The sequence below is a fragment of the Lathyrus oleraceus genome, chromosome 1, assembly GCF_024323335.1.
Source record: "Lathyrus oleraceus cultivar Zhongwan6 chromosome 1, CAAS_Psat_ZW6_1.0, whole genome shotgun sequence".
NCBI lineage: Eukaryota > Viridiplantae > Streptophyta > Magnoliopsida > Fabales > Fabaceae > Lathyrus > Lathyrus oleraceus.
Genome location: NC_066579.1, coordinates 450,743,020 through 450,749,945, shown reverse-complemented (window position 1 = coordinate 450,749,945; position 6,926 = coordinate 450,743,020).

The window sequence follows — 6,926 nt, the reverse complement described above, 5'->3', positions numbered from 1 at the left end:
TTTTGGCCCTAAGATCCCTCATGGCCCATATCATATCATATCATGGCCTCAGGGATCACTGCATACCTTAGCTTCCCTCCTAGTGGGTGGGATACCTTGTGAGTGTGATTCTTGATCACCAAGCATGTATTGCACTTGTATATCATTGCTTTTCATATGTTTACTAACCAAATGTACAAAAATATTGTCATCTAACCATGTTGCTTGCAGCTGAAGCAATCATCAGTCAAAATAGTCAAATCAGGCCTTGAGCAATAGATGGTGGCCATTCTTGAAGAATTTGGACACCATGATCATTCATAAAGAGTTCATATAACTTATGATGTCATTTGGAATCACGATCTCAATTGAAAGAGGTTTGGAATTCATCAGAACATGGCCCAGTCAAGAAAAGTCAACAAAAGTCAACTGTGGTCAACTGTGCATTTAATCAGGATTTGGGAGGTGTGAGATGGTTAGAAAGGTCTCATTCATGTCCATATAAGCTTCATTTGGCATTTCAAGGATCAAGGTTGAAGGAATTGAAGTCAGACAAAAAGTTTCCCAAAATGGAAATGACCTGTAATTCTCACCTGCCAAAAATGGAAAGTTTTGCTCCTCAAATTTACTTCATGATACAAGCTTCAAATCAAAATTTGTCCAACATGAAAGTTGAAGATCTTGTTCTCACCATTCCAAAAAGTCCAAGAACTTGAAAATCCCATGTATGGTTGTCAAGTTATGGTCCAGTGAACTTCAAAAATGACCCATAATCAGGAGGGCATAACTTCCACATGGATTGTCCAAATTGAATGTTCTTTATATGCACAAACTCCATTTGACATATACTTTCATGGCGCATAATTGGATTTCTTCAAAAAAGGTCAATGCAAAAGGTCAAATTTCAACTGTACAGTTAAAATGACCAGGGGCAAGATCGTCCAACTTGTGAAATAATTGGAATTTTTGAGTGGGGATTTTTGCAACACCTCACAAATGGCATTTGAAACTTGTTGGAATATTCATAACATGCCAAGGCTTCATGGTTTGGAAATTAGCTTTTGAAATGAACTTGAAAAAATGGACAAAGTACCATCACATAGTGAAATTGAGAAATATGCATTCATTGGACTTGGGACCAATTCCATCAGCTCCTAGATGACATTTGTGACCTGTTAGAACCAAGCTTGGGCAGAAAAATTGGCTGGTTTGAGAGAGGGTATTTTGGCCACACTTGAAATTTCATGTTAACACTAAAACTTCCATTTTCACTAATTAGGATTAACTTTGAGATTAAGTGGTAGTATATATAGTTAATTATAACTGTTTTCTCAGAAGACTAATCACAATTCACAAATCTAACAGAAAAATCTCAAGAAACTCTTCCATTTTCTCTCACTTTTTACACATAGCATATTGACATTTTCCAATCTTTCATCAACAATTCTTCAAGTTTCGTGCTAGTTCTTGGTGAATTCATCACTTGTATGTGTTTGTGAAGCTCTGTTTTCAGGTATTGGATCAAGAAGCATTCACGATTCCAACTGTCCAAAGTCTCATCCATCCATGGCAGTCGGGATTTCCCGCGAATTGAAGCGTTGTTGAATCGTGCTGGAGCTCCCAATCACCTTCTTGAACACTAAGCTTGATCTGTTTACACGAAACGGGATCGAAATCGCGCGGAATCTACACTGTGAGCTTCAAGAGGTTGGATTTCAAAACCGTTAATTATTGCAATTATGTTAGGGATTTGGTAGAGTAATCATTGTAGAGTAGTCTGAAATTTGTGGATTGTAATTTCGTTGTAAATTGATTGAGTTATCGTCGATTGAAATTTGTATGCGTTATCTTCTTTCCATCGGTTCGCTCTATACATGAGTTTCTGGACGAAATCGAATGTGTATTCGTAATCCCGATCGAAGACCGGTCCTAACCATATACGTTTTGTCGATTTCCATGGAGATTCGATCTTGCTGGGATTTCCAGCCAAGAACATGAAGAACACGCTTGTGTTCTTGAAGATTTTCTGTAAAAACCCGTGCGTTGATCCGCTTCCGTCCCTTAGCCATTCAAACTCGTGTTTCTTGCGCGCCTGGACGAATAGCATGCCGCCACATCAGTTAAATGATACTCTGCGTTTTGGCATTGGCTTAAAGAATTACGGAATTGCCATTTCGTCCACATTTAATTAATTAAATCCATATACAACTTAAATAAATATTCAATAATTATTTCAAATCTTTAAAAAAATCATAGATTAATCATACTTAGTCCAAATAATTTGGGACTTTTTTTGTTAAATCCCATTTTTTCTCTAGGATTTTTTAGGCATAGTGATGTAAGTTGTGCCTGGTAATTTTTTAGATTGGTTTAGGGATCTTTATCATGTGTGCTAATTTTATGTGTTTCACCATTTTAATCATAGAATAATCATGCTAGCTCCAAATTAATTGAAAATTTATATGTTGATTCTTAACTCATGCCTGGAGATTTTGATGCATCATTTGTAATTTTTGGACCTCTGGTTTGTTAGATGTGATTAATTCTTTTTGAGTGTGACAATATGTGTCACACTTTGATATGCTGAGTTTATGAATTATTTTTCCATGCTTCCATTTGGCCTATGGCCTTGATTTTTTGCATGAGATACCTTTGACATGTTGACTTTCAACATGAATTTTTGTGGATTTTAATAATCCATTTTCTAATTGATTAGGATTTTTGTCTACTGCTTAGCATTTTTAGGGCTTTGCTTGTGTAACATTCTTCCCTATGTTGCCAAATCCTCATCCCTAACCCTATGAATATGAAATTTGGTGGAGTAGTTCCTGACATGTATAGCTTTCATTTGACTTTGGTCCTACCCATTTCCCATTTAATATCACTGTTTACCATTTGATTGAAGTTAGTGTACATGTTGTGACCTATTTTGGTTGTGTTTTTGCATGCCTTGACATGTTGAATTAATTCCCATAGCTCCACTAGTCCAAATGGCATAAAAATTGACATGTAGCTTGTTGAATGTCCTCTGTTTAGGATATAATTTTTGTGGAATTTTCTATGCTGTTTTGATATTTTTTGTGATGTAATCATTCTGGTTGTTCATATGTGACTCAACATTGCTTACTTAGCCTTAATTTGTGCATAAAATGAAATTAGTGCATAGTGTGGATATGAGACCAATTGGGATCCCTTTGTAATTGAAATATCTTGGCTTTGATCATGATTTACTTGCTGTTTTAAGATTTTTCCATCCCTTGGACCCTAGGCTTGGCCTAGTGGTCTTGTTTCTTATGTTTGAGCTTGACTTTGACTTTTCAGGTTAAAAAGCTAATGCCTTAAGGAGGTTGATTCATAATTGAGTTGTTTACTTTGATTATTGTGAACTAATTTGTTTGTGTTGTAGGGCTTGGTTCACATGAACTTGGTGCTATGCACATTATTGCTTAATTGTACATTGGTTGATTCTTATGTTATTGTTTTGTTTATGTTGGGATGCTGATCATTTTTGACTGATTCCAGGTACCCTTAGTTGCTCAGTTCTCTTAAGAACTTGCATTGCTTTGCTTATAAGCAATTGGCATTGAGGTATAGAACCTTCTTCTTCATGTAGTCTGGAGACCCGGCCTGTTATTTGGCCGGGCAAACTGTCTGAAGTCCTCCTTAAGAGGCAATGCTTGTGTGTGTTTATATTTGTCCCAAGCAGGAAAAGTCCTCATTCGAGGCAATTGGTGGATCAAAGAGATAAGTAGCCTATCTCCCACTATTCTGTGTGTCTTCTCCTTGCTCCCATTACATGGTTGTAGCATTGAGATCCAAACCCAAGATCTATCGAGTCTAATTGGGGAAAGAGTTCCATCTTTCTGAACTCCCCCACATTCTTATATTTAAATGCTCTCTCGGACCTGAGATAGAAGCAATGAGGTACACCCCTCATATCCTTTCATCTGCTTCACCTTAGCCCCTCAATGGCAAGGTTAAGAGCGACACTTACCTATTACAGTGGACTTTCATAGTCAAACCCTTTGATTGAGCCCCTTGTTTGGTTATAGAGTGTGCTATCTGATTATTTGTGATTTATTATGCATTTGTACGTGATTGCGTGCTTGCCTTAGTGCATTTACTATCATTCATTGCTCCTTGTAGCATGTCCATTATTTCATACCTATGTGATTTGTTTGATTACCCATTGAGGAACCAGTTATAAGGCCCTGTGAGTTGGCATCTGTTCCCATGACATGGAAGGGGTAGAGTGTAAGACCTCATTGGTCACTCATACCCATTGCCTAGTGCATTTATTTGTGTATGTGAGGATCCATTGTAAGTCCCTGTGATATGGCATTTGTACTCCTAGGATCATACTGTGGAGGTTAACATAAGACCAGATAGATTGGCAGTTGACTTCCCTGTTTTGTTCTTTTGTTTTATTCTGATGGAGATTAGTGTAAGTCCATAGAGTGGCTTCTGATATCCTTACTTGTTTTAGGAGACAGGTATAAGACCATTGAGTGGCCTCCAGTATCCGCTTTTACTTACTTTCATCTGTGTCCATGGTCATATCATTGCTCATTTGTAGCCTATTCCTAAGGACCCACTTGAGTCATCTTCTATATGATTTCAAGAGGCGAACCTTCTGAGAAGTTTTACATACCCACCATTCCATTCATCTCATTGTGTCCTACCTTTTCACACATACTTTTAAAAACTTGAAATAAATGTTGTGCAAACATTCTCACTCTTTCCAAATTAGAAACTTGGACCTTAAGTCCATGATTTTCCAAACTTCATTTTTTGTAAATACTTCATTTTGAATTGACTTTAATCATACTTTGACCCCATTTTGTAAATAATCCAAATAACTTCACCCATTCAAATGATTTTGTGGCTTTGTCCATGTTTGTTAAGTTTTCGTACATTAGCTATAGGTTTGATTTACCCTAGTTGGTTGATATTAATCTCACCTATTTGTCCTTAGTTGATTGAATTGTAAGTCTTCCTTGCTTATTATAGGGTTAACCCCTCTCTAGCAAGTTGAAGCTTTTCTCACATGGTGGACTTGTTGTTCCTTAAGGTTGAGTTTTCTCCCGTGGGTAACGTAAGACCTTTGAGCTTGTGTTTTAAAATTGAATCCACTAACTTTTGGAAGTTTTTAGCCGAACTACGAGGTTTTGATCCTGTAAAGGTACGTAGGCAATGGTTATCCATCCAAACACAAAAATAATTAATTTGTACATTCTTTTCTCATCATCCCAATCATGTTTGCACAATACTTATGTCATGACAAATAATAATTTTCAAACAACAAAGTGTGAAAAGGGCTCCCTAGGAGTACCTAGGACGCATTGGGTGCCTAACACCTTCCCTTTGCGTAATTTACCCCTTACCCCGATCTCTGATCTTTTCATTGGTTTTCTACGAGTAAAACTTCTTAGGCTTTTGTTCGCTTTTTAGCCAGTCCTTAGGATAAATAAAAGTGCGGTGGCGACTCTATGTTTATTGTATACTTTGCTTATGATTTAATCAATAGATCATATAGTAACGAATACACCGCTACAGAAAAGTGGCGACTTTGCTGGGGAAGCAAAGGATCCTTGGTGGTATTGCCTACTCTTCACCTTCGTGTGATATATTATTATTTGTTATTTGACATATTTTTGTACAATTTGGGATAACTGTATTGATTGTAATATTTGAATTGCTTGATATACAAATGCTGTTTACTTTGGTGATCTCTGTGAGATGAGTTCTATACCCGAACTCGAGTGCACTCTAGGATAGGAGAATGGCGTAGTCTTGTTGACTGGTGTGGAGTAGTCCTTAGCCAGTTGACTTGCGAGTCCATTCACTTGGTGGAGGTCATGTTGGATTAATAATGTCACACAAGTTATTTGTGGTTAGGCATTATTCTTTCAATCATGTGCCTTAGAAGCCAAGGACCTTAGTTTACCAAACCCATCTTGGCCTATTTTTAGGACGTAGTGCGGAGGTCGTTCAGATGTCAGATCTGATGCGATTGTTACGCGATACTACACTCATAAGAGTCTCTCTTGAGAATATTTTTGGAATACGAGTATTCGTTCCTCCGATAATATTCGAAAGATGGGACGATGATTATGGGAACCTCTGGTAGAACATGTCTGGCAGGTTTAAACCCTAGTACACTCCCTTTGGGTGGTTCTTAACCAAGACTCCATGCTCGTGACTCTCAGCAAACCCGTGATTCATGGTTGAGTCGTTCAGACACCGTTAATATCAATGGATCCCGGATCAGGTGTAAAAACCTAAAATCCACCAAAGCGGATGATTGATATTAAGGATGTTAGAGCCGGTTCATGTACCGTTAATATCAATGGAACTTGGGTGTCGATAAGGTGAAAACCTAAATCCACCAAAATGGATGATTGATATTAGGGATACAATGAGCTTTCCCATGACCTTTGTTTGGTGTGCTTTGCTTGATCCTTGAGTGTGATTGTTGCATTCATACATTCATGCATTCATCCGCATTCATATCATCAGAAAAAAAAGAAAATTTTCAAGGAACTCAAAGGAGTTTATTTGCAAAAATTTTCAAACATGGAAAAACCGGGAAAAAATTTTCACCTGATCTATCTGATGAGATATTTCCATATGCAATAAAATGCTAAATATTTCAAAGTTTGCAAATAGAACCCTTGAGTTCCTTTGAAATAAAATCAATCATATGCATAAACACTTCATGCATCATTTGCATAAGCGGGTGTTTTGTTCCGGTCTCCCGTCCTGTGGTTTGACCCTGCGATCTTCATTTATTTTGAAGACGCACTTCGCCGGTATTATACCAGAGCCAACTCTTCGAGATGTGATGGATCATCCTGAGTAAGAGAATTGTGAACTCAGAGAGATATTTGCCAGACTATGTGCTTTTGATGGATTTATTCCTGGTTAACCGATCCCGGGCTGGCATT